Here is a 17026-nt window from a genome sequence, read left to right as displayed (position 1 = left end):
GCCACAGTGTCACTTCCAGTTTTGTGGTGGTTAATTAAACATGAGTCTCATGGACTTCCCTGCCTGACTTGGCTTTGAATTACCATCCTAGGATCTCAGCCTCCTGAGTAGCTAGGATTACAGGCATGAACCACCAGCGCCCTGGCTTTCTTCTTGTTTTGAACCCAGAAGTATAAGTATTTTTTCAAGGCAAACGATCACAAATTTTGTTTAGAGTTAAATAATAGCCTATATACGGTGAGCATTTTCTGTGTTCAAAGCACATTAGGTTACTGAATCTCAAAACTAATATGTTTTCTTGTTGTCTTCCAGTTTGTATGTGAGAAGGTACCCAAATACTTTGTTTAGAGGCAGATAGCTAGAAGCCTAAGCCAACATTCATCCCAGATCTTCTTGACTCCAGAGTTAACTTTTTGCTTGAATTTAACATTTAAATAAACATGTAGGGATGGACATAATAAGACAGTAGTTTATACTTGAATTGAGTTGTCAAAACCTTGTCACATAAACTAATTGGATGTGGAATGCAATAACAGTTTAGTAGACATTGGGCAACTTTTGCTGATAAATCCTCCCCTTAACTATAAAATAAAAAATTGAAGAGACAGAAAGAAATGGAAATAAAATTTTTGGTTAGCTTTTATTCCAAAACCAACCACTATTTTTTATTTTGCTAGTATTGGGGTTTGAACTCAATACCTTGCACTTGGTAGCCCTTTTTGCTTTAATTGTTTTGCAGTTAGGGTTTTGCCTTTGTCCAGGGCTGACCTCTGGCCATGATGCTCTTACTTGTCTTCTGTGTAGCTGGGTTCATAGGCATATCCTTCCATTCCTTTCCTCTGGATAATATAATATTTCCAGCAATTTTTCTCATTATATCCTATTTCTCACTACAATGACATAGTTCTGAGATAGATAAATTAGTTCTTTTTGTTGTTGTAGTTGGTTGTGGGGCTTGAACTCAGGGCCTGGGCATTGTCCCTGAGCCTCTTTGTGCTCAAGTCTAGCTCTCTACCATTTGAGCCAAAGTGCCACTTCTGCTTTTCTGGTGGTTAACTGGAGATAAGAGTCTCATGGACTTCCTTGCCCAGACTGGCTTTGAACTGTGATTCTCAGGTCTCAGCCTCCTGAATAGCTAGGATTACAGGCATGAGCCACTGGCTCCTGGCTTATATTAGTTCTTAACATGGAGCTTTCTTTACCTCATTAAAATGAAACACTTATTTGTTAAAAATAATAAAGATTGCAAGGGAAGAGGTGACATTGTCCACATAGAAATCTACTCTAGAGCTGGGAATATGGCTTAGTGGTAGAGTGCTTGCTTAGCATTCATGAAGCCCTGGGTTCCATTCCTCAGTATCACATAAGCAGAAAAGGCTGCAAGTGGTGCTGTGGTTCAAGTGGTAGAGTTCGAGTCTTGAGGAAAAGCAGCTCAGGGACAGTGCTTAGGCCCCGAGTTCAAGTCCCCGAACTGGCAAAAAAAAAAAAAAAAAGAAGAAATGTACTTTATTTGACTTAGTAACTTGTAATCACCTCTGTACATTATTTTTATTACAGCAATTAAAAACAAAGATGATAAACAACAGGCAATACAAATATAAGGGAACTTAAAAAAAAATTCACTGAACTACCTTTGGAAGAACAAGGGCCCAAGAGTATTTTAGGTGGTGTCACATGACCTGAAGTATACTGATACAGCCTAGACATTTGCTTCAGAAAATGTAGTGTTGTTTGTAAGGATACCAAGGTACAGTCAACGGTTGGTGGTTTTTTTTTTCATCCCAAACTCACCGACAGCGTTGAATGTTCCACGGAGTCCTCTTAGATCTGGTCTGGTGACCCTTCTTGAGCCTGCTCTCATGTTCCAAGATCAGTGAGACCACTGTGATAGTGGCTTTCATGTTCTCTTCCAGGCTTCAACTTGAGAGTACTTAAACTGTGAAATCACTTTGTACATAACAGAGGCAACTGAACTGTGAGACTATAGGATGGAAATAATTTAGCTGGTTGGCCCAGATATTTGAGAAAATGGCTTTGAATGATAGTATTTTGTAATTATGAAATGTCTAACTTAACAGTATTTTTATTATTAAAGAGCAGGGACAAGAACGACATGAATACATGTTAGGGACTTTTTGTTTGTTAGCATTTGTGTATTTTAACTCAACACATATTTTCCTCATAAGAAAATTAAAGATGATTTGTCCAAAGTTATATAGCCAGGAAGCCAGTTGTACGCCAGAATTTGTATAGTAGACTTTATGATTACAGTATTCACTGATTATACTGCTTCCTTGTCTACCACATATTGCTGATATCTGGGGCCAGAACTTTCACTATGAAGTCCTCTTTGCCTCTGATAATAGACTAAATGTTTCATAGGTGACAAAAAAACTTGACCTCCTTAGCTGATGATAGAATCCTGGATCACTAAGTTAGCATAGGTGTTAGTGATAATCCATAAGTTATTTTCCATACCGAGAAAGGAAACCTCACCACCTAATGAAAGACTAGCATTTATCTTTAGAACACAGAAATAGCTGGATGCTGGTGGCTAAGCCTGTAATCCTAGTTTTTCAGGAGGCTGAGAGCTGAAGATTGCAGTTTGAAGCTAGTATGGGCGGGAAAAGTCCATGAGGCTTTTTGTTGTTGTTGTTGTTGTTGGTCACACAAGACTCTTACCTCCAATTAACCCCCAGAAAACCAGAAGTGGTGCTGTGGCTCAGGTGATATAGTGCTAGCCTTGAATGAAAGAGCTCAGGGATCGCACCACCAGGCATGGTGTTCAAGCCCCAAAGCCAACAAAAACAAAACAACCCCCACAAAATTAATTAAAATGTCAGATGTCTTTGTTTTGGCTGAACATTATCAGCATTCTAGAAGATAATGGCTATTTTTTTATTATTTGTTATTTTTTTTAATGAAAAACCTGGGAAATCAATAATGTAGATCTTGTCAGAATATGGGTTTTATAATGGGATCCAGGAGTGGTCAATAGGAAGAGGGCTTACAGAATGGGTGGTTGAATTAAGGCTATCTTTTATTTGTAGTTCTTATCCATTTACTCTAGGTTTAGATATTAAAAGTTGAGTATTCTCAATTACTTTTGCAAAGCAGTCAGACAATATACAGTTAGTAGGGGGGAAAATCAAGCATTTGGTTCATGAGAATGTTGAAAGGGGTGACAGCGATCAAGATACATTGTATTTATAAACTGCTTTGTTAAATGTAACTACTTTGTACAACTACTTAAAGATAATTAAAAAAGAATTTTGTTCCTATGTAAACAGTTTACACGGTATGTATCAGTTTACCCTCTATCCAAACTCTAGCTAACCAACTGCATTAGGTTTTCAGTGTATGACAGTACATCAAGCATTTGTTACTGGCTGGGTGCTGGTCCGGCACTCCTGGTAATCCTACCTGTTCAGGAGGCTGAAATCTGAGGTTCAAAGCCAGCCTGGTTAGGACTCTTACCCTTCCAGTTAATCAGAAAAAGCTGGTAATGGAGAGGTAGTTCAAGTGGTAGAGCCCCAGCCTTGAGCAAAAGAGGGACAATGCCCAGGCTTCGAGGTCAAGCCCTAGGAACACACACACACACACACACACACACACACACACACACACACACCCCACACCCACACCACTACCCCCACCCCTACCCCCACCCCCACCCCCGCTGGCTTTGAACCACGATCTTCAGATCTTAGCCCCTGAGTAGCTAGGATTATAGGCAGGATTTCCTAGTGCCTAGCTGTTTTCTGGGCTCTTATGACATACTTTGAAGAAAGGACAAGTATAGAATTCAATAACACTCAAGTGAAATAGCTAGTAGAGTTAGGCCAGTGCCTGCCTAGCTATTCCCAAGACACTCTAGGGAGCATCTCCAGAAACATTTGGGGTAATGATTTTAGCCTTGAGCATAAATTTTGAATATAAAGATAACCTGTCTGCATAAATCTTATGTTCCTTTTAGCCAGACTGTTGTACTTTTCTGTTTTTTATTCATTTACTGATGTAGCAGAAGGATCTGAGGGCTTCTTTCTCCTGTACCTTGCCTTGCCATCAAGGAGCCCAATGTACCCAGAGAACTGAACACCAATACAGCTGATGGCAGAATGCCCTGTGTGTTGTTGGTATAACATAAAGGAAAAATGACCAAGAAGGATTAATTCTCCCTTGAAGTGCCATAAAAAGTACCTCTAAGTAGATTTCATCTGATTGAGCTTTAAAACATTAGTTGAATTTTTACTTAGACAAAAAAAAATTCAGCAGGGAAGAGGCAGAAATGTTTATATATTGGTGAATAGTGACGTTAACGTCTCAGCGTCAGCTGTTAATACCTGTTGAAAATGTGGGACAAGTAACACTTGCCCTTTAAGCACACACAGCTGTGAAAATTAGATGAGATTATATATATGAAGAAGTGTACAGGGGCTGGGAATATGGCCTAGTGGCAAGAGTGTTTGCCTTGTATACATGAAGCTCTGGGTTCGATTCCTCAGCACCACATAAATAGAAAATGGCCAGAAGTAGTGCTATGGCTCAAGTGGTAGAGTGCTAGCCCCTGAGCAAAAAGAAGCCAGGGACAGTGCTCAGGCCCTGAGTTCAAGGCTCAGGACTGGCAAAAAATAAAATAAAATAAATAAAAAGAAGTGTACAAATGTAATTTCTAGGTTCTTCTTCCATTGCCTTTGCATGTTAAAATGAAATACTTGATCAAAATATACTTTTCACACGTGAGTGGTTGTCTGTCTTTCCTGGGGCTTGGACTCAGGGCCTGAGCACTGTCCCTGGCTTCTTTTTGCTGAAGGCTAGCACTCTACCTCTTGAGCCACAGCGCCACTTTCAGCCTTTTCTGTTTATGTGGTGCTGAGGAATTGAACTCAGGGCTATGTGCATACTATACAAGCACTCTACTGCTAACCCACATTCTCCAGCCTCTCTATTTTTCTTTAAAATGACCATAGTTTACATTTTCACATATTAAATGTTTGCAGAAGCAGTATTATAGCATAGTAAAGAGCACAGACTTTGAAGCCAGACCATGCCATATTTTAGCCTGAGGCAAATTACTTAATCTCAATTTTCTTATCTATAAAATAGAGGTAATGTTCCTAGGAGAATGACAGATGATTAAAATAGCTCATAACTAATGTTAAGAGCTGTGTGCATCTTCATGTGTTTCTTCACAATTATACAAAGTATTAAAATCATTTATAACTATCATTGACTTTTTATTAAAATTACAGGTTGCTCAGAATTTGACTTTTAGCCCATAGTATAGAAACCTGTTCCTTCATAGTTAAAATAGTCTCTGACTAGCTATTGCATAGTGTGTGTGTGTGTGAGTGTGTGTGTGTGTGTGTGTAATACACCTTTCTATTCCCCTATCATACCTGGGTTTGTTTGCTAGATAGGTATTCTTCTATTTGAGCCTCCCCTAAGTTTGTGTGTGTGTGTACTTTAAAAATATTTTTTGTTTTTATTTTTAGAATTTAAAAATTATATTTTCATTTCATTTTTCAAATCGATACAATGAGAATATTAGTACCCACCTCCCTGGTTGCTAGAATTTAAATAACATAACTAAACACTCTGAAAAGATGGAATCTCCCCCTAAATGCATGAACTTAAATTCAAGACGTTAACAGGAAATTCAGTAACAATTTAAAAACTCATCCATTACCTTGCTAGCAGTGTGATCTCCATTTTCTTAGGAATGGATGCCTGCCAACAATTGTGCTACTGCTGCTTTCGGCCATGCACTCCCTTCCCTGGAGTTTACCCTTCGCTGTGGAACTGGAAAAATAGTTCTGTAGTAATTACAGATACCACCCATTAACTAGCATGCCTACTTATATAATTACAAATCTAAAAAAACCCAAAAAACGTTACCAGATGAAAAGTTAGGCAAATATTTGAATGAATAACTATCATACCTGTATGTTTCTCACTGTTCTCTACTTTCTCGGCAACCATCTGGCTTGGATCTGATTGAGCACTACACATTCTGGTCTGAAGTTCTGGTCTGAGGTTCAGGGCAGTAGTCATAAAGGAGCCCACTGAATCCAGAGAGTATACTTGAATACTGGCAAGGAGAAAAAAATGAGTGCCTCAGACTTTGTGGTTTTATATAAGTCTTACACAATTTCACAGGAAGCAGAACTTCATTTCTTGCATTATAATATAACTCAAATACTGTAGTCATTGAACAACTCTTTTAAAGTAACTGTCAAATATTGTTCAGCTGGGCTGGAAATGTGGCTTAGCAGTAGAGTGCTTCCCTAGCATGCATGAAGCCCTGTGTTCCATTCCTCAACACCACATAAACAGAAAAAGCGGGAAGTGGCGCTGTGGTTCAAGTGGTAGAGTGCTAGACTTGAGCAAAAAGAAGCCAGGGACAGTGCTCAGGCCCTGAGTTCAAGCCCCAGGCCTGACAAAAAACAAAAACTCAACAAACAAAATTATTGGTCAGCTGAGCTGAGTATGTAAGTAAGTTTGGAATGTAAAGTCATAGAAGAAACAGAACCCCAAATCCTCAGTAGCTATAATTCATAGGAATTAAAGAGGGAGCTGGAGAAAACCTTGGGTTTTGTTGCAGTGTGAAGTATTGGCAGAGATTTAAAAAGTCCATCAGAGCCAACAGGCTTGTGTTTTGTAACAGCTAGTTAATGAAACAAGCGAGACTAGTAAAGACGAAACCCTGGATGAACTATCAGTGATAAAAAGTTTACTCCTCCTTCTCCCCCTCCTCCTCCTCCTCCTCCTCCTCCTCCTCCTCCTCCTCCTCCTCCTCCTCCTCCTCCTCCTCCTCCAGTCCTGAGGCTTGAACTCAGGGCCTGAGCACTGCCTCTGGCTTCTTTTGCTCAAGGCTAGCTAGCACTCTACCACTTGAATCACAGCACCACTTCTTGCTTTTTTTGTTTATGTGATGCTGAGGAATCAAACCCAGGGCTTCATGCATGCTAGCAAGCACTTTACCACTAAGCCACATTCCCAGCCCGCTGACTCCTTTTGATTATTGGGTTAAGTTTAATCATTTGATACTTTATGCTGTTGAAACTTTATTTTTATAAACTTTTTCATTGCTTCATGGTATAGCTTTGTTTCAAGGCATTGTAAGTTATATACAAGTAGATATTCCAGAATTATTACCATTTTGGGGCTGAGTGCTAGCATTGAGCAAAAAGGAAGCCAAGGACAGGGCTCTTTTGCACAAGGCTAGCACTCTACCACTTGAGCCACAGTGCCACTTCCTGCTTTGTCTGTATATGTGGTGCTGAGGAATCAAACCCAGGACTTCATGTATATGAGGCGAGCACTTTACTGCTAGGCCATATTCCCAGCCCCAGCATATAATGTCTTCATTAAGAAAACAAAAAACAAAAAACATTTTCTCTAGGAAAGCTGTACTGAAACCTGCCTCAATCTTGCTAAATTGGACAAGCTGTTAATCTGTATGTACTACTTAGAATTATGTGTGTATTGGACAATAGTCATTTTGAATAGGAATGTTAATCCAAGAGGGAGAATGTTCTGAATGGAAAGAATAGAAAATTAAGTTACAGTTTTATAATTATAAAATTTTTCTTTGGGTGCCAGTGACTCACACTTGTAATCTTTGCTACTTAAGAGGCTGAGATCTGAGGATTATGGTTGAAGCCAGCCTGGATAGGAAAGTTCATGAGGCTTTTATCTCCAATACAGTACCCAAAAAAGCCAGAAGTGGAGATATGGCTCAAGTTGTACAGCATTAGCCTTGAGCAAAAGAAACTTAAGGACAGTGCCCAGGTTCAAGCCCCAGGACAGGCACACACACACAAAAATTTTTTTTTAATGAGTCTTCAATATCACTTAGTCTAATAATTTATAAACTTGAATTTGCATCAGAATTTAAAAAGTTAGTGAACATATATAGGGTCAAAACATATATGTATATAAAAACAAGAAAGGTGTGCAATTATTTAAAAAAAAAACTAACTCAAACAACTAACATAGTTTAATAAAATGATTACCAGGAAACTGAAACATTTGTTGTTGGAGGGGGGAGGTCTAGGATAGGGGGACAGACAACAGAGAGAGGAAATGTGGATGAGTATAGGCATAATATTAAATGTACATATGTGAAAATGGAATCAGGCAACTTAGGAGATGGTTGGGGTTGGTAGAGATAGGAAAGAACAATGAAAGGGGTGACATTGACCAAGATGCATTGTGGACATGAATTGGTATGCTCAATTGAAACTCCTTGGAGATAATTAATTAAAATTAAAAAAAGTTTTAGTGGTACATATATAGCCTGCTATCAACGTAGAGTCCTATACTCAACTCAGGATTTAGTAAACCAGATCTCTGAGAGTTGAAAAGTTAGTTATGTATTTTTACAAAGATATCTGCTTGACTCTGATGCAGCATTTCTTGTGCATTTGAGAATCTCTGATTTAGGGAAAAATACTAATTTAATAGGAAAGGAAATAGACCTAGAAGGGAAATAAAGATCCCCAAGTCACATGGAAAGGTAAGAATTGAGATCCTTGATTCTGTGGAAAGTGGGTTTACTTACTGAACACTGCCTCTCCATCTTAAAAATGCATGTGTTTTATTGGCTATCTGTGAAGTATGTAGCCTTGAAAGCAATCTGCCTTGGCTTTATCACAGAAAGTTTGGCAGGTCAGACTTCTTAGTCTTAAGAGATGCACCCAAAACTAGCACAAGGATTATTGGCTTGAGTTTGGTGTGCCTCTTTGAAGCATGTGGCTAAGTGATGCTTGATGGTGTTAGTTAAAATAATGCTTGTCCATTGTATGAAGAGAGCTAGCTGTTTAGTGAACTCTGATTGTCTTAACACTCTGACATTCCTTAGTTACATTGTTATTGCTTTTCTCTAATCAATGATGACTGCTACTACATGGAAGAGCCTTACAGAACCTCTGGCTGCTCTCTAGAGAGGAATTTATTTTAATTGTCAGTAAGAAGGTAGGAGTGATTTTAAGGAAAATTAAAAAAAAAAACCCTGTAAATTTACTCCAGCTTGGGCTCCTGGCCAAGTGACTGTCCTCAGGAGAGAGTTAATGTCAGCTGCTGCCTTGTGACTTGAAGGTATTTCAGAAGAGCCACAGGCATTATAGAAGCCTTTCCTGAATTGGCAGGCAAGAGTGGCACCAGGAATCAAGGCCTGACAAATGGCATCAGTTTGGAAAAGTAGGTTTGGACAGTAATGGTGGCCCTTGTCGAAGTTTGATGTGGTAAAGCTAAGAGGACTCAGGTTGGGACTTAGTTGTCATAGGAAAGTATAATTTAAAGAATACCTTCCAAGGGTTTTTACTTTCCTAGCTGTATGTCAAGGATGTATTCAGCCTGAACTCCTGTTACTCTTTTTTTAGTGAGTGGTGCAGATGCTGAATAGATATGGAAGAGAGGCAGCTTGGGTATATCCAGCACATTTTCATCTTTTCTTGTTTTTCTTGTTATTCTCTGTATAGAACTAAGTTTATATGACTATAGTCTAGGCTTTTATACTGTAAAACGGGAAGAATTGAGTATTTTATTATTGTTGCCTGTTTCATTAATTGGTTGTTACAAAACATAGACCTCTTGGCTTTGATGGACTTTTTAAAGCTACATTTTTTATTTTATTATTATTATTTATGCTGATCCTGGGGCTCAAATTCAGAACCTGGGCACTGTCCCTGAGAGCTTTTTTGCTCAAGGCTAAGGCCCTACCACTTGAGCCATAGCTCCACTTCTGTCTTTCTGGTGGTTAATTGAAGATAAAATTCTCATTTACTTTCCTGCCTAGGTTGGCCCCAATCCTCATATTTCAGCCTCCTGAGTAAGCTAGGAAAGCTACCTCTAATAGTCGCTCAGCCTGTCAGTCTAAGGGGGTAGAAAATGGCAAGAGTTTCCTAAGAAGGTTGTTGATAGGGTAAGGTATTGTAGATATTATAGTCTGTATAGCTCAGACTGGGCTCAAACCAGGAAATCCTTCGCTTCTGCTTCCCGAGTTCTGGGATTATGGCATATGCTTCCATGTTTATAATTGATATAGAAATACATACTGATTATAGGCTTTCTCATTCAAGAAACAGTCTAATACGTTTTCTTTAGGATTATTTAAACCAAAATGAGTTCCAGTTTTCCCTTTACTTTTACATTAACACTCAGCCTTCTAACCTTTCGGAAACATAGGGAGGCTTATATACTTTCTAAATACTTAAAGACTTCTACTTTTTATATTGACTTCCTCTATTTAGTAAGATCAGTATAACCAAAATGTGTATTGAAAGTCTGTTAGCAATTAAAGAAAACAGAAAAGTAGGCCAAGTGTGGTAGTGGTTAAAGCTAGTTGGGCACCAGTGACTCACACCTTAACTCTGGCTTCTCAGAAGACTAAGCCAAAATTTGAGGAACACAGTTTGAAGCTGGCCTGGGCAGGACTTTGTGACTTTTTATCTAATTAACCAGCAAAATGCTGGAAGTGAAGCTGTGGCTCAAATGATAGAGTGCCAGCCTGGAGTGAAAAAGCTCAGGGAGAGCACTCAGGCCTTGAGCTCAAGCCCTGGTACCAGCGCAAACAAACCAACAATGTGAAACAAAACAAGAAATAATCAACAAGGGAAAAATACTTTGAAAATCAGCATCTCATATTTGCTAGGCAAGTGCTCTATCACTTGAGCCATACCCTAACCCTTTCTGTTTTAGTTCATTTTTCAGTAGGGTCTCATGGTTTTACAACCAGGAGTGCCTTGAACTACAATCTTCCTATGTCCACTGCATTGTTCAGGTCTATAGGTATGCACCACCATACCTAGCTTGTTTGTTGAGATGAGGTCTTGCTAACTTGTTGCCTGGGCTGGCCTGGAACTGCAACCCTCCAATCTCTGCCTCCATAGTAGTTGGAATTACAGGCATATAATATCACACTCAACTTGGAAAATAATACTGAGGTCATATGGTAGATTAGTTTTGGAAGAAAGATAATAGGATCCTGTGGCCACTGTAAATGTATATTCATAGATTGATTATAGTGGTTACATATCTAAACCTGTGTAACAATCCATCAAACTGGAATTTAATTGTTTACCTTACCATATGTGAATTGTACCTTAAAAACTAGCATTACAGCCAGTTGCTCATGCCTGCAATCCTAGCTACTGTGGAGGCTGAGATCTGAGGACCATGATTTGAAGCCAGATTGGTAATGAAAGTCCTTGAGACTCTTACTTTCATTTAAAAAGGCCAGAAGTAGAACTGTGACTCAAGTGGTAGAGCACTATACTTGAGCACAAAAGCTCAGGGACAGCACCCAGGCCTAGAGCTCAGGCCCCAGGAAACACACACACACACACACACACACACACACACACACACACACACACACACTATAATATCTGAATCATATCTTGATAGTTGCTGTTTCATGAAAAAAATTTAAATTCAGTTACTCTAAATGTGCTGTATTTAGGTTACCTTAAATGTTAATGTTAGGTTTTGAGAGCTAAAGCCTTTTTCTTCCTTATTTTACTTTACCATTTACCAGATTTGTGATTTTGTGAGGGCTTTTTTTATTTGTTTGTTTGTTTTCTTTTGCTAGTCCTGGGGTTTGGACTCCAGGCCTGAGCACTGTTCTTGGCTTCTTTTTGTTCAACTAGCACTTTACCTCTTGAGCTACAGTGCTACTTCTAGCCTTTTCTGTTAATGTGGTGCTGAGGAATTGAACCCAGGGCTTCATGCATACTAGGCAAGCACTCTACCACAAAGCCACAATCCCAGCCCTTGTGCGTTGTTTTTTTTTTTTAATACTATTTTGTTTTATTTATTTATTTTTTGCCAGTCCTGGTGCTTGGACTCAGGGCTTGAGCACTGTCCCTGGCTTCTTTTTTTGCTCAAGGCTAGCACTCTGCCACTTAAGCCACAGCGCCACTTCTGGCCATTTTCTGTATATATGGTGCTGGGGAATTGAACTCAGGGCTTCATCTATACGGGGGCAAGCACTCTTGCCACTAGGCCATATCCCGAGCACACTTGTGGGGTTTTAAAACATAGATATTATCAAGGGAAATAGAGAATGAAGTTTTTGTTTTGTAACAGCAGTTAAAAGTGGACAGATTTTCAGTCCTTATCTTGAAACAGTTTTATCTATAAATTCTTTCAATCTGGAATCTGAGGGAAGTCAAATCAATTAGCTCTATTAAGCATATTGGACCTCTAGTAAATGCCACTTTAAAGGGGTTATTTTTCATAAATACTTTCAATGTATTTGCTTTTGTAAGATCTTGTAGGAAGAGGTCAGTGTTCCTTTTGCACTTGAGAGCACTAAGGATCTGAGGTCAGATAACTTGTTCAAGTACTCATGGCTGAAATAGGGAAGTTTCTCCCATTCCTAGCTTCTAGACTAAGTCTCTTTTAGAGATTGTAGTAGAAATCCTCCTGCCTCAGCCTCCAAATACTGGGCTTATAGGCCTATGTTATCCAATGATACTTACTGTTTTGTCCTTTAAAATAAAACAAATAAAATATTTCTTCACCAAGGTTATTTGTAAGTTATCATTTAAAAATTGTTATTATAAAGGTGATATACAGAGGGGTTTCAGTTACATTAAGCCAAGTAGTGAGATGTATGTATGTATTTATTTATTTTTGCCAGTCCTGGAGCTTGGACTCAGGGCCTAAGCACTGTCCCTGGCTTCTTTTTGCTCAAGGCTAGCACTCTGCAACTTGAGCCACAGTGCCACTTCTGGCCGTTTTCTGTATATGTGGTGCGGGGGAATTGAACCCAGGGCTTCATGTGTACGAGGCACGCACTCTTGCCACTAGGCCATATTCCTAGCCTCTTATTTTTTATTTTTTTGGGTTTGAACCCAGGGCCTGGGCATTGTCCATGAGCTCTTTCAGTCAAGGCTAGGGTTCTACCACTTTGAGTCACATCTCCACTTCTAGTATTCTGATTGTTAAATGGGGATAAGAATCTCTTAGGCTTTTCCTGCCATGGCTGACTTTGAACTGTGATCCTCAGATCTCAGCATCCCTAGTAGTATTACAGGTGTGAGCCACCAGTGCCTGGCTGTGAGTACACTTCTTTTTGGACATTGTCCCCCTTTTTTCACTCTGTCCCAATTTCTCCCCTCCTGTCCCCACTTACAGGTTGTATAATTCATTTTCAACATAGTATCTAGTGAGTACCACTGCTACATTTGCTCACCCTTTGTTCCCTCCATTTCTGTGCCCTCTGCCCCTTACGATCCCAAGGACAGATAAATGAACAAACAAGACAAAAAGAAAAGAAAACAAAAGGAGCCACAAAGAAAATACCCTCATGTTTCCATTTCCTAGAATTCATCTTTTTTTTTTTTAAGGCAAGAAATTTATTTTCTAAACTATATTGAAACCCTTGCTATCCTGGCACAGACCCTTTCTCAGAGTAATGATGTAAGAATTTGAAAGAATTTCAAAACTGCCAGAGTCCACAGCTCAATAGTTGTTTCCTGCAATATCAAATTATAATTACATAAACTGGTAGCTCATGCCTGTAATCCTATCTACTCAGGCTGAGATGTGAGGACTGCAGTTCAAAGCTAGCTAAGGTAGGAAGGTCCGTGAGACTCTTTATCTTCAATAAACTACTAAAAAAGCTGGAAGTAGAGCTGTGCCTTAAGTGGTAGAACACTAGCCCTTAGCAAGAGAAGCGTAGGGACAGTTCTCAGGCCCTGAGAGCCCCAAGGGCCAATACACACAGAAAAATTATAATCACATATTTATCCTACTGAGATAAAAGAAATGGTTCTTGTTTATAAATATGATCCTTTCTGAGGTAGTGTTGTATTGGTTTTTTATTTATTTGTTTGTTTGTTGTTGTATTGTTTTGTTTCTCTTACTTATTCTCAACTGCATATTTTTCTGGACAAGGTCTTGAGACTTTGACCTGTGGTTCACACCTTGCCTTATTGTGTTTTGCAAGGGAGTCCTTCCCTTTGCATAGAAATGTCCCCGTGCTGTATTCATATGCAAGTGTCAGACTCTTAGCCAGAATACAGTATTTGAGTCTGGAATTGGGCAAGAATACTTTTTTCTGGCCACTTCATTGTTGGAGAAGCAAATCCAGACTCTCCGGATTGAGTGTAACAGACTAAGCACCTGCTTTTGCTAACCAGCACACTTTATTGCTAAAGATTACAAAGTTAGTCTCCTTTGTTGAGCAGAAAGAACAACATACTCAATGAGAGTCACTCCTCTTATTTGATAAAGGAGATGTTTAATAAAATAGGCATGTGGAGGAGGGTAGCCTTGCTACTGGGAACAAACCTGGGATGAGAGAGGTGCAGTTGGATTCTAGCCCCCTAACCATACTTACTTCAGTTTTCTTTTCTTTTTTTTTTTTTGGCCAGTCCTGGGTCTTGGACTCAGGGCCTGAGCACTGTCCCTGGCTTCCTTTTGCTCAAGGCTAGCACTCTGCCACTTGAGCCACAGAGCCACTTCTGGCCGTTTTCCATATATGTGGTACTGGGGAATTGAACCCAGGGCTTCATGTATATGAGGCAAGCTCTTTCGCCACTAGGCCATATCCCCAGTCCCTTACTTCAGTTTTCATTTTTAAATAGAACAATTTGGCAAAAATGAAGGCGAGGGCTGGGAATATGGCCTAGTGTCGAGAGAGCTTGCCTCATATTCATGAAGCCCTGGGTTCAATTCCCCAGTACCACATATATGGAAAACGGCCAGAAGTGGTGCTGTGGCTCAAGTGGCAGAGTGCTAGCCTTGAGCAAAAAGGAAGCCAGGGACAGTGCTCAGGCCCTGAGTACAAGGCCAAGGAATGGCAAAAAAAAAAAAGAAGGCGAGCTCTTATGAAGCCTCTGGCACCTAACAGTACTTCAGCAGGAGTAAGTGTTGTCTGACTGTACTTAACACTTACTGTATACCTTTTGTGTATACTAGTCAATGTGCTAGATTCTGCTGGTGGTAATAAGATATTTTTTTCCAGAAGCTACAAACTAGTGGGAGGCACATGGACTGACTTACTTGTTGCTCATGCAGTTTAATACTGGGGCTTAAACTCCAAGTCTAGGCATTGTCTCTTAGCTTTTTGATTCAAGGCTGATGTCCTACCACTTAAGCTATACTTCTACTTCCAGCTTTTTGGTGGCTAATTGGAGATGGGTCTGAAGAGGACTTTCCTGCCCCGGTTGGCTTTGAACCTTGATCTGCAGAGTAGCTAGGGTTACAGGCATGAACCACCTATACCCAACTTTTAGGTCAGATGCAGTTGTCAGTCCACAGGTCTAATTTTCTAATCTATTATCAACAAGAATTGGATTTCTCTCTTTAAAAAAAAACAAAAAACTTAAATTATCTTTAGGTAGTTGTATAAAGAAGTTGCCCATCAACTGTGAAACTTACATCTCAGCCCTCCTGAGTAGCTACAATTACAGGTGTAAGCTACTGGCACCCAACCAGAAAGACATTTATTTCTAAGAAGACTAATATTTCCTTTATCTAAAAGGAATGCAAGAATGTACAAGTTCGTTTAGCTATGTTGGGATCAGACCCTTGTAAAGGGGGAATAGGAAAAATTATTTCCCTCTCTCTGTGGAATGCAGGCTGGCTTCCTTTATCTGAGTTGTTACACACTTAAGCAGAACCAGAAAGCACATTTTCTTCATAACTGTTTCTGGATGGGTGAGGTCACATTTATTTAATAATGGTGTTATTGTTCCTATGTTGTAACTTCTTACTGCTTTAACACCCTTCCTCATTTTCAGGAATGGGTCTGTGAGTATTTTCATTGGGCCCCTCTTAAGAATGTTAAATTGCCTTGCCAAATGAAAGGCCCTAAAGTTAAGGCTTTAACTTTATCTTCTTTGATTCCATTTGCTAGGCTTTCTTTCTCATATTCTCACAAGGATTATTAGAAATTAAAAGTGGAACATGTATAGGGGCTTATTTTTGAAGTAATCCCTTGTATTACAAATCTACTTCCTTTACCACCTAATACATGGCTGGTGTGAGAGACTATATATGTGTTAGTAATTGGAGTTAGCACTTGAAATTCACTCATTCAAGGGGATATTGCTTTCACAACGTGTTTGTACACACACTTACACTTACCTTTGTATTTTTTTTGTTTTTGTTTTGAGATAGGGTCTTGCTGTGCAATCCAGGCTGGTCTTTTTTTTTTTTTAATTCCAGGCTGGTCTTAAACTCACTGTGTTGTTCTGGCTGTCCTGAAACTTGCAATCCTCCATATCTTAGCCTTCCAAATGCTGTGATTACCAGTGTGTTCCATCTTACCTGGTGTTGCATCATTTTTAAATGTCAGAAACACATATCAGATCTGATGACACATGCCTTTAGTCCTACCTGCTCAGGAGGCTGAAATGGCGGTATCTATCCCTTGATTCCTACAATCCTAGGCAGCATAGCAAGTTCTTTTCTCAAAAACATAGCATCTTCTTCTTATGGTATATTCACAATGTTGTGCAACAGATCTACAGAGCCTTTTATCTTACAAAACCGAAATTCTGCAACCATTAACTATCTTACTTCTCCCTGTTCTGATAACTTGGTAACTCTCATTATACTTTGTGTTGTTTTGATGAGTTTGATTACTTCATGTCCTTTTTTAAGTAGAATTATGCAGCACTTTTTGTGATTTCTTATTTCTTTTGGCTTAATACAGTCCCCTCAAAAGTTCATCCGTGTTGTTGCATGTAACAACCCTTTGCATCTTTATTGCTACCATGTTGATCAAAGCTATCATTTCATCAGAATGACTGCAACACCCCAAGTGATCTCTTTAGTCTCATCCTCTTCTAATTCATCTTCGACCCAGTGGCTAAATGCAGATGTAACTTTGCTTGACAGCCTGATATCTGGTCACCTTTGTATAGAATCTTAAGTGCTTTAACATGATGTGGTCTTACATTATTGAGCCCTAGTATCCTTTACAACATTTCCTCTAAACTGGACATATACTTTGCTCTTTGCTTTCTTCATTCATTAATTTATTCCCTTGTTTCATGTTTCCAGT

The 17026-nt window shown here is 39.3% G+C and overlaps 1 protein-coding gene across 4 annotated transcripts in view; it reads left to right on the top strand.

Moving 5' to 3' along the window:
• Nr6a1 (nuclear receptor subfamily 6 group A member 1) overlaps positions 1 to 17026 on the top strand; it is a 165418-nt gene that overhangs the window by 58546 nt on the left and 89846 nt on the right. The window lies entirely within an intron of this gene.

This window comes from Perognathus longimembris, chromosome 1 (assembly GCF_023159225.1).
Source record: "Perognathus longimembris pacificus isolate PPM17 chromosome 1, ASM2315922v1, whole genome shotgun sequence".
Taxonomy (NCBI): domain Eukaryota; kingdom Metazoa; phylum Chordata; class Mammalia; order Rodentia; family Heteromyidae; genus Perognathus; species Perognathus longimembris.
Note: the sequence above shows the minus strand (reverse complement) of the source record. Positions and strands in the feature narration are given on the sequence as shown.